Genomic DNA, 11,621 nt, shown 5'->3' on the forward strand with positions numbered 1-11,621 from the left:
TAAGCCGTGATCACACCACTGCACTCCAGCTTGGATGACAAATCGAGACCCTGTCTCCATCAAAAAAAAAAAGCATATTAGTCTTAAAAATCTTCTGTGCTTTCTTGTTACCAAATAAAGCCCAAATTCTTCAATGTGTACACGTGGCTGCCCAAGGCTTGAACTGCTGCTTGCCTCTCCAGCCTCCTGTCTCTTCATTCTTCTCCCACCTCACACTCAGAACTGCTTTTTACTTCCTCCGAAGACCCAGGCCTTCTGTCAGCTGGCCTTTGCATATACCATTCCTTCTGCCTGAAATGCCCACCTCTTTTGATTCTCGCCATTTTCTGCCTAGATCTGGTAGATCTACTAGTTATTTAGGAGGTTTCTAAAGACCTCCTTCAAGAAGCCCTCCCTGATTTCTCCCACCAAGGCTGACCTAGGTTATCTGTTTCCCCAGTACCCAACGTTGCCCCGCATTGCCGCCCCACCATATTTTTATTCATCGCCTAGTTTATTTGCCTAACTTGTCCCACATTTATTCACCATTATAAACCCTAGCATATAATTCATGGTCACATATTCATTTGCTAACTGTGGCTGCCTTCCCCAAGTACCTAAATGTCTCTTCTCACTCTGCCTCCAGTGACTAAATGCACCCACTAAAGACTTTTTCAATTAGTTTTGCTTTTGAAAAACCCTTGTTTTTCTTTATGTGCGCAGACAAACAGTGTCTCTGGAATCTCCAGCTGCCGTGAGATGATGAGAAGACATGAGCGTGGGCAGAGATTCTGTGGCTTTGTCCCAGACAACACCCAACCTTCTTGTATCGATTATAAATGAAACACTTCCACTTCCTTGGCAAGTGCACTTTGCTGTTTCTAGGGTTCAAGTTTCTGTTCCACCCTCTCATCCTTTACTGTTAAAGCTGTAGGGGCCCTTCCAAGCCAAACCACGTAAATGGGAAGATCATGGGCTTTGGCCTCAGATTTAAGTTCAGATCCTCATCTGAGGATCCCTTCATGGGCTCCTCATTTGCACAGAGGAAGTCATGTTGACCTCAAGGTTGTTACAGGGATTAAAGAATGGCTGGTTATTATACACTGGCTATGTAATACTGATGAGAATCACATGCATTGTTCCTCATTCCTCACAGCCACTCAAAGAGGTAGATGCTATTATATGGAGAAAATCTGTGTTAAGAAACCTGCACTCAAGTAGGCATTCACTAAACTTTAGCTGAATCAGAATGATGCGGCCAGCCAGGCGCAGTGGCTCACACCTGTAATCCCAGCACTTTGGGAGACCAAGAAGGGAGGATCACCTGAGGTCAGGAGTTCAAGATCAGCCTGGCCAACATGGTGAAACCCCATCTCTACTAAAAATACAAAAATGAGCCAGGCGTGTGGCATGCCTGTAGTCCCAGCTACTCAGGAGGCTGAGGCAGGAGAATTACTTGAACCCAAGAGGCAGAGGTTGCAGTGAGCCAAGATTGCGCCATTGCACTCCAGCCTGGGTGACAAGAGTGAAACTCCATCTCAAATTTTTAAAAAAAGGGCCAGGCGTGGTGGCTCACACCTGTAATCCTAGCACTTTGGGAGACCAAGGTGGGCGGATCCCCTGAGGTCAGAAGTTCGAGACTAGCCTGGCCAACAGGGTGAAACCCCGTCTCTACTAAAAATATATATATTTAAAAAAAAAAAAGGCTGGGCACAATGGCTCACACCTGTAATCCCAGCACTTTGGGAGGCCATGGCAGGCAGATCACAAGGTCAGGAGATTGAGACCATCCTGGCCAACATGGTAAAACCCCATCTCTACTAAAATACAAAAAAATTAGCCAGGCATGGTGGTGCACACCTGTAGTCCCAGCTAGTCAAGAGGCTGAGGCAGCGGTATCGCTTGAACCTAGGAGGTGGAGGTTGCAGTGAGCCAAGATCGTGCCACTGTAAAACTGGCGAAAGAGCAAGATTCCGTCTCAAAAAATAATAATAATAATACAAAAAAAAATAGCTGGGTGTGGTAGCGCATGCCTGTAATCCTAGCTACTTGGGAGACTGAGGCAGGAGAATTGCTTGAACCCAGGAGGAGGCGGAGGTTGAAGTGAGCCAAGATCGCGCCACTGCACTGCAGCCTGGGCGACAGAGCGAGACTCCGTCTAAAAAAAAAAAAAAAAAGAATCATGTGGCCTAACCCCTCATGCAGGTGAGAACATGCAGACTGAAGTGCCTTGTTCAACATCAAAAGCCATTTTTACATTTGTGTTTCTACTTCATCTTTCCATTAACCTGGCTTCTGGTCTGTTTATTTTCTGGTATTGTTTGATCCAAAGGATCAACTAACACACCAATAGCCGTGTCTCATTCATCCTATACCAGACTCTGCTCCACATTTCCATCTGCCTTCATACTCCTAAGTCAGTATGCCTTTTCAGAAAGAGATGTTTAACAAAAGCATTCTTTCCAACTACCCTCTACAATGTAGCCCACTGGTGATGGGCATTTGCCATTTGTTCGCTGGAATCTGGGCAGTACCTTTGGTGCACGTACTCAGTGTTTTCCCAATCAGTGAGTTATTTATTTTTAATAAAATCATATCCCAGACCGGGCACAGTGGCTCACACCTGTAATCCCACCCCTTTGGGAGGCTGAGGTGGGCAAATCATGAGGTCAAGAGATCAAGACCAAATCATGAGGTCAAGAGATCCTGGCCAACATGGTGAAACCCCGTCTCTACTAAAAGTACACAAATTAGCCGGGCATGGTGGCAGGTGCCTGTAGTCCCAGCTACTCAGGAGGCTGAGGCAGGAGAATCGCTTGAACCCGGGAGGCAGATGTTGCAGTGAGCTGAGATCACACCACTGCATTCCAGCCTGGGTGACAAGAGTGAGACTCTGTCTCAAAAATATCTGTATTTATATAGATATATATATATCTGGTAGATAATTACCTTTAGAGATCCTGGGCATTACACAGAGCTGGGACTTGGCAAAGAGTTAGACAGAGATAAGGAGTTTTCCATCAAGTCTTATTCCCGTGACCTAGTGTGAGCAGCCTCTGATTCTTGTGCAGTTCTTGAACTCTGATTCATGTTCCAAAGATTTCAGAGGTTTACGAGTGTCTAAGCCTTTTTTCTGTATGCAGAGTATAAACTAGCGTCTCTAAAATAACAACAGGGATGGGTCCTGAGGAAATTCCTTCCTTTGTTCCGGATTAGAAGCCTGATGGAGGGATTCACTTACACCTCACTGTCAGTCCCCAGTAATCTCTTGTCTGAGCAGCTCTCAGGCACGTATGACACATGGTTTGCAAGCTGATTACTTGTTCTCCTGTGGTTTCCTGTGTCTGTACAATTTTTGTTTCCTAACCAGTCTATAAATAAGCTCCTGAAGGGCAAGTCCCAAAGTATCCCCCAAAGTCCCCATCACAGCGCTTGATACACGAGGCCTATTGGTATCAGATTAAATCATCGAGTTAGCTCTGGGGAGTCTGGTGATGCCCTTGATCCTGACTGAGTTTCTTCATGGCACTTACACCTACCTGGCATCATAGCTGTTATTATCTGTCTCCCCTGATTAGCCCATAAACCGAATGAGGATAAGGAGTTTATTTTTTATGACTGCTGTTTTCCTAGTGCCTGGAGCAGTTTCTGGCTCATTGTAGACTCCTCAGTAAATAGTTATTGGATGGACAATAGCAGTGAAAATGTATTTAGCTCCTGTGTGCTAGGCACTGCATTCAGTACTTGGCTGCCCTTCATCCTCACAATTCTACAGTGAGGTAAATCTTGCAGATAAAGGAAATAGAGCTTAGAGATGTTATGGGTGCATAGTAATTTACAGGACTGGAATTCAAACACAGGGTTGTCTAACTATAACACCTGTTTCTTTTGGTTTTGTTTTACTTATTTCTCTTTTTTTTAATTTCTTTTTTGTTTTATTTTTAATTTGAGATGGGGTCTCACTGTGTTGCCCAGGCTGTCTCAAACTCCTTAGCTCAAGCGGTCTTTCTGCCTCAGCCTCCCAAACTGCTGGGATTACAGGCGTGAGTCACCGTGCCCGGCCTATTTTCAATTATTTCTTAACCACTATGGCAGTGATTCGGCAGATTTGGAGTCCACCTCAGGGATCCGGCAAGTTTAGCAGGTACTCAGATGATTCTGAGAAGGATGGCCCTGAGGCCTCCACACTAAAACTCTCCCATATAAAGTTGCCTCCAGAAGACCTGAGTCTCCTGGCCATTTCAGTGAAGCACAGATACAGGAATAGTGCACACCCCAGGACCCTCCACCAGCATGGATGACAGCAGACATCAGCGAAAGGCCTCCCTGAAAAACAGGTTTCTCCAGACGGTACTCAGGGTCTTACCACCAATAGAGTAAGACATTTCTAGAGACAGAATATACTTCCCCAAGGGGAGTTCCCCAACCACAAAACCGATTGACCAAGTGGGAGCAGGTGGGAGTGCTGTCTATGGCCCCTTGGACGGGTCTCTCTGTAGGACACATGACACATGGCAGCAGGCCTGCCAGATTCCCCATCTCCAGGCTCTGCTAACCTCGCCATGGCAATTGCTGTTCATCATCAAAAAGGCGTTGGGCTGGCCGGGTGCGGTGGCTCATGCCTGTAATCCTAGCACTTTGGGAGGCCGAGGTGGGTGGGTCACTTGAGGCCAGGAGTTTGAGACCAGCCTGGCCAACATGGTGAAACCCCGTCTCTTCTAAAAAAAACTAGCCAGACAAGGTGGCGGGCGCCTGTAGTCCCAGTTACTCAGGAGGCTGAGGCAGGAGAATGGCGTAAACCCGGGAGGCGGAGCTTGCAGTGAGCTGAGATCCCGCCACTGCACTCCAGCCTGGGCGACAGAGCAAGACTCTGTCTCAAAAAAAAGAAATACAAAAAATAGCCAGGTGTGCTGGCGGGCACCTATAATCCCAGCTACTCGGGAGGCTGAGGCATGAAAATTGCTTGAACCCAGGAGGCAGAGGTTGCAGTAAGCTGAAATTGTGCCACTGCACTCCAGCCTGGGCGACAGAGTGAGACTCTGTCCCAAAAGAAAAAAAAAAAAGGCTTTGTGTGTATATGACCCTAACAGCAGCCCATATTTTGAGATGCTTCTGGCTGTCTTTCCTGGAGCCCATGCTTGGCATACCATGGAGCCCAGAGGCCACAAGAGCCAGCAGGGGCAGCCAGAACGCGCCACTTCTCTTGGGAAGTGTCCTGGCCTGAGACTGCAGCTTGCAGCAACCCAAGGAGATCTATACACATCCGATGATGCAAGCAAACAGTGCCTATGAGTGGGTGCCATGGAGTCAGTCCTTGCCCTGGAAGCTCCAGGCCTCAGGCCTGCCCCATCGTGGCCCGGACAAAGGTGCTTCAGCCTCTCATCGGTTCTCCAAGGGGAACTCTGTTCAGTCACGCCAGTCACACAACAGGGGGAAGCCAGCAACAGGGGGAAGTGAGAGGGCCACGCTCCAGGGGCAGGTGAGGACAGCAGGGCCAGACTCCTATAAGCAGGCAAAGCACACGCTGGAGCCAGCACAGCAGAGGCCCGGCAAAAATAATTTCATTTTTCTTAAAATAATTTGATCAACATTTGTTTGTCATTGAAATAATCTTTAAGAGAAAAAAGGAACAAGTCATCAGACTTCCTTGTATTTATTCTGTGGCTTACAGCTGTTGTTGTTTTTAACGGGGACAAGAAGTGGGGGATGAGTAGAAGGCACCGTAATCTTTTTAGTGCTTAGAGTCTTTAAGTGTCTTAATCCAGACCCAAACAGGGACACATAATCCGTGCTTGATCCCTCAACATTCTCAAGCCACTGGTTCAAGATAAAGTCATACTCTGGCGGTGGAGCTGATACTGACAAGGATAATGAACGTGGGGAAGCAACACATCGCAGGGCAAAGCCCACGGACCTGACCGGACTGTGGGGAATCCAGTCTGCAGACTGGACCCAGCTCAAACTTCTGTATCAGGTTACAGACGATGGAAGAGCCTCCTTCACTCATTCGCACATTCAGTAGTGAATTTCAACAACGTCTGCAGCCCAGCAACCACTGGCACTCCTGGTAACGGGTATCTGTACCTTCATTTCTTCTTAAGGGAAGTGGCCACCTCCTAGCTCAGCCCAGATGCCAGCCCACACATTCCATCCACCAGGTGACAATGATTGGTTCAGGGAAGAGCACGTGACCAAGTCAGGCCAATCAGATCTAATAAGACTCAATTCTGGGGTATCTGTTCTGGCTATTGTGAACCCATCTCTATCAATCAGGATCTACCCACCTACCTACCTACCTGTCTTACCTCTCTATCTAATCTATCTTACCTATCTATCTATCTATCTACCTATCTATCTATCTGTCTGTCTATCTATCTATCTATCATCTATCCATCTATCATCTTCCACTGATGATGTAGCCTGAAGCTGCTCCTTCCACCATGTAGATCCTGAATGTGGCACCAACCCAGAAGAAGATGAGCTAACAAGCAGATCCAGACGGACTCTCCTAAGCCCTACATCCAGCTGTGCCTCTACTTCCAGACTGTGTAGTTCCAGGCAGCAAGTTCTATTTGCTTAAGCAAAACACAGGCTACTTGGAGGTGAATTTCGGGCACTTGATACCAAAAGAGCACTTTAAGAGGAGCCTTGATGGGGGGTATCATGGACTTAGTTGTGTCCTCCCAAAATTCATATGTTGAAGCCCTAACCCCCAGTACCTTCAGAATGTCACTATATTTGGGTGGGCACGGTGGTTCACGCCTATAATCCTAGCACTTTGGGAGGCGAAGGCAGGATTACTTGAGCTCAGGAGTTTGAGACCAGCCTGGGCAACATACTGAGACTTTGTCTCTTTAAAAAATTTTGAAAAAATTAGCCAGGTGTGGTAGTGCATGCCTGTAGTCCTAGCTACTTAGGAGGCTGAGGCCAGAGGATCACTTGAGCTGGGGAGGTTGAGGCTGCAATACGTTGGGATGGCACCACAGCACTCTAGCCTGGGCAAAAGAGCCAGACCCTGTCTCAAAAAAAAAGAAAAAAAGGAATGTCACTATACTTGGAGCTGGCCTTTAAAAAGGTGATTAATATAAAATGAGGCCATTAGGGTGGGCCCTAATCCACTCTGACTAGTGTCCCTATAAGAAGAGACTAGGACACAGACACACGCAGATGGAGGGACACGGTGAGGACACAGGGAGAAGGTGGCCACCTGCAAGCCCAGGGGAGAGGCCTCAGGAGAAACAAACCTGCTAGCACCTTGAGCTTGGACTCCAGCCTCCAGAACTGCGAGAAACAAACATCTGTCATCGAAGCCACCCAGTCTGTGGCTGTTGCAGCCACCCAAGCAGGCTAACACAGAGGGCTTACCTGAAGAAAGGTGGGGCTGTTGAATGGGGGCAGGGGGCATGAAGGAGGTGAGCCAGGTGGAGGAAATCACTGCAGTCATCACTGGAGAGGTGAGGCTTGAGCTGAGGAGGAGGCAGGAGTGATCAGGAGAACATGGACTTGAGACTTGGTCACTGATGTGACTGCATCGGGGTAGGGAGGAGATCGGCTTCTTCCTGGAGCCCGGTGGTGTCGGCTCCACTAGGAGGGAGGTTGGGGGCACTGAGTGGCGACTGTGGACTTCCCTGGATCTGTCCTCCCTGCACTCTGTGCCTCTTTCCATGCTGGATTATGTGCTCCTGGGGCTGGACTTGGATCCCTTCATTTTCATATCCCCTCAGCTTCCACGGCCTATTTAAGGGTCATTTTCAAATTTTAGATTCTCAGGGTGGGCACCACTGTCCCTGGGAAGCATCGCATACAATGATGGGGCATTTTTGGTTTCTACAATGCTGGGGACATCCAACCAGCGTTCCTGGAGGGAGCTGGCATGCTGGACATCCTGCAGTGGCGGGTGGGCGGAGACTGACCTGGGGTTGGTTCAGAACTTTACCAAGAGCTGTTCATCAGTTTGAAAACTCACATCAAAGATAGCCACACCATTTGTTCTGCTGAGTCACCACCAGCACCACACACCTATGCCAGTGCGAGTGTGCATGACCCACTCTGCCTCAGGCCACCTGCATCAGACTTCGCTTCTTTCTAGAAAGACCTGCATCTTTCTATGCTTTCTGGTATAGTCAGCCTAAGCGCTTACACATGGAAATTATTATATATATATAATTGCTTTCCCCAGCCTGGGCAACATGGCGAAAACCTGTCTCTAAAAAAAATACAAAAATTAGCCAGGTGTGGTGGCACCTGCCTGTAGTCCCAGCTACTTGAGAGGCTGAAGTGGGAGGACTGCTTGAGCCCTGCAGTGAGCCATGATCGCACCACTGTACTCCAGCCTGGGTGACAGAGAGAGACCGTGCCTCAAAAATTAATTAATTTATTTATTAAAATAAGTTGTTTGCCTTTTATTTCTTCTTTCCATTAGAGTTAGGGCATTATAAGGGTCATTTTTAAATCATGTGGATAAATATCTGGGAATTTCCTTTTAGGACAGGAAAGAGGATATTACGAAACATGTTATTAAGGGGGGAGTCTGGAAGGGTGGAGACTCACCGCCCAGGTCAGCCAGGCGTGCTCGATGGGGAGCCCCTCTGAGGCCACCCTGCCTATCCTTCCCCGCAGGCCTGGCCTCCACCACACCCTTCTCAGCCTCTACCCTATAAGGCCATGTGAGGGCTGAGCGGCAGACAGAATGAATGGGCTTCCCTGGCCGGTGGCTTTCACGGCTCCCTGGAGCACAGGGAGTGGAAGGCTGTGGAGAGCTGGGACTGAGCAGCCTCCCAGGAGAGGAAGCTCCACAGCAACCCCTGCCCTGGGAGTCCCCGATTGGAGGCAGGCTCCATAGCTGCCGCTGGGCAAGCCAGACTTTGAACTGCAAGCAAGGAAAATGACCTGTCTGTGACCCCTGCTACTTCCCTCTAGACAGGTGCACACACACGCCCACGGGACAGATGGGTCTAGAAAATGTGAGTCAGGACAGATCAGAGCCTCGAAGGCTCCTGGGGCCAGAATGGAGGTAGAGAAGGGAAATCTGTCCCTTGTCTTGGCTCCTTCCCCAGACCTGTGTTCTGGGTTTGGTGTCACTGGTGGAGATGGCGAATGGCTTGCCTAGGGGGTGGTGAGGCCACAGCTGGCCTGGCCTGAGACCTGAAGGCCTAGACAGCTTGGATTCAGGGGGCTTCGGGCTCCAGACCTACCTCGATGCTTCAGGGATGGGGCCCCCATAGTGCACCACCGTCTGCAGAGACCCCTGGATGCAATGGGGGTTCAACCATGCCCCCACCTCCCTGGAGGGCCAGGGCCTTGCTCCAGTCCCCAGCCCCACCAGCACTTCCAGGCTGGTTCCAGGGAGGCTGGGGAAAAGCTGGCCCTGGCCGTCCTTCCACAGTTGTTCTTGGAACCAAAAATGTTTATTTCCCAGTCTTTTGGTAGCTCCTGCAGGGAGGGACGTTCACGGGCAGGCTGAAGGGGAAATGGAGGCCCAGGACAGGGTGGTAACTCATCCGGGTCATCCTGTGCCTCCCTGCCCAGCCCTGGCATGTGTGGAACCCAGGTCCAGATCATGTCAAAGCGAGCCTGGGTCCCAGCAGTCAGCGGGACCCCTCCTCTCTCAGGGCCCTGGTGGACTCCCCAGAGGACGCTGCCTTCAGCCAGCCTGTGGATCTGTGTGTCTTTGCTGGACTGCCTCTGGGACCACCCGCCTCCACCAACCTGCCAGTACAGAAGGACAGGTAGGGTCAGGCTGCCAGTCTGTCCCTCCAGCTCAGGAGTGGGACTGGCCTGGGATGATGGTCTGGTACCTGCTCTGGATAGGGTGCAGTGGTCAGGCTGTGCAGGAGAAGGTCAGAGAATGGTGTGGGGCCATGTGTGCCCAGGGCCAGCAGCAGAGACACAGCTGAGATCCCAGAGTGGCCACCACCTCCAGGGCAGCCAAGTCCTTGAGCCATTCTCAGGTCCTACCACCCTTGGACTCAGCCACCGAAGGCTCAAGTTCTTCGCCCGGACCTCCCCAGTCAAAGTGCTCAGCACAGGAAGCGCCGTGGGCCTGGGTCGGGGTCAGCTATCCTCCCCAGGCTCTGGCCAACAGGCATCAGCTATTTTGTTGTTATTATTTTCAATTTGTGGGGTACATGAGATGTTTTGATTCAGGCATGCAATGTGAAATAAGCACATGACGGAGAATGGGACATATACCCGTTCGAGCATTTGTCCTTTGTGTTGCTGGCAGTCCAATTACACTCTAAGTCATTCCAAAATGTACAGTTATTGACTACAGCCACCCTGTTGTGCTATCAAATAGTAGGTCTCATTCAATCATTCTATGTTTTGTACCCATTAAGCATCCCCATCCCCTTCCAAGCCCCCCGCTACCCTTCCCAGCCTCTCGTAACCATCCTTCTACTCTCTATGTCCATGAGATCAATCACTTTGATTTTTAATTATTAATTATATTTATTTATGTATTTATCTTGAGACAGAGTCTCACTCTGTTGCCCAGGCTGGAGTGCAGTGGTGTGATCTCCGCTTGCTGCAACCACCGCCTCCCGGGTTCAATTGATTCTCATGCCTCAGCCTCCCAAGTAGCTGGGATTACAGGCGAGTGCCACCATGCGCGACTAATTTTTGTATTTTTTGTAGAGACGGGGTTTCGCCATGTTGCCCAGGCTGGTCTCAAACTCCTGAGCCCAAGCAATCCTCCGGCCTTAGCCTCCCAAAGTGCTGGGATTACAAGCACGAGCCACCGCGCCCAGCTATTTTGATTTTCACATCCCACAAATAAGTGCAAGGTTTGTCCTTCTGTGAACTCTCTTGACTTTTCATGCTGTGCCCACCTATAAAGAGAATACCACTCCCCTGCAAGTGCCCTCACCCAGGGGAAATGCACAGATGGCTTGAGGGGTCCCACAGGTGGCTGGACACCCGTGCACTTCAATGTCAGGGACATGCTCCCACTATCTTGTGCTCCTATGTGGGCTGGAAAATGTCCCCCTAAAATTCATTTCCACCCAGCGCTCACAAGGTGACCTTATCTGGAAATAGGACCCTTGCAGATGTAATTAGTTAAGATCTGGTCATACTGGAGTAGCATGGTTCTCCAGCACCAGAAGCCAGGAGAGACGCAGGGATCAGATTCTCCCTCCAAGCCTTCAGAAGGAGCTAACGCTACCGATCTGATGTCAGGATTCTGGCCTCCGGAACTGGGAAAGAATCAATTGCTGCTGTTTTCAGCTGCCCAGCTGTGCTCACTTGTTACGGGAGCCCCGGCAGACTGATAAGCCACCAGCCATGGTTCCTTTCCCAAGGCCACCTCATGGTCCAATGTGGCGCCTGGGCTTCAGACGGTATATCTGCATTCCAGCCATCAGGAGAGGGAGGAGGGAGAATGCTGAAGGCACAACCTCCCCCTTGAGGGACTCTTCCCAGAAATTGTGCACATCATTTCTGCCTTCATTTGGCCAGAGATTAATCACTTAGTGGTATGTGCCCAGCTAAAAATGTTTGGTTTGGCTGGGCGCAGTGGCTCATGCCTGTAATCCCAGCACTTTGAGAGACTGAGGTGGGCGGATCACTTGAGGTCAGGAGTTCGACACCAGCCTGAACAACATGGCGAAACCCCATCTCTACTAAAAATACAAAATTGGCCG

The sequence above is a fragment of the Macaca fascicularis genome, chromosome 12 (genome assembly GCF_037993035.2).
Source record: "Macaca fascicularis isolate 582-1 chromosome 12, T2T-MFA8v1.1".
Lineage (NCBI taxonomy): Eukaryota > Metazoa > Chordata > Mammalia > Primates > Cercopithecidae > Macaca > Macaca fascicularis.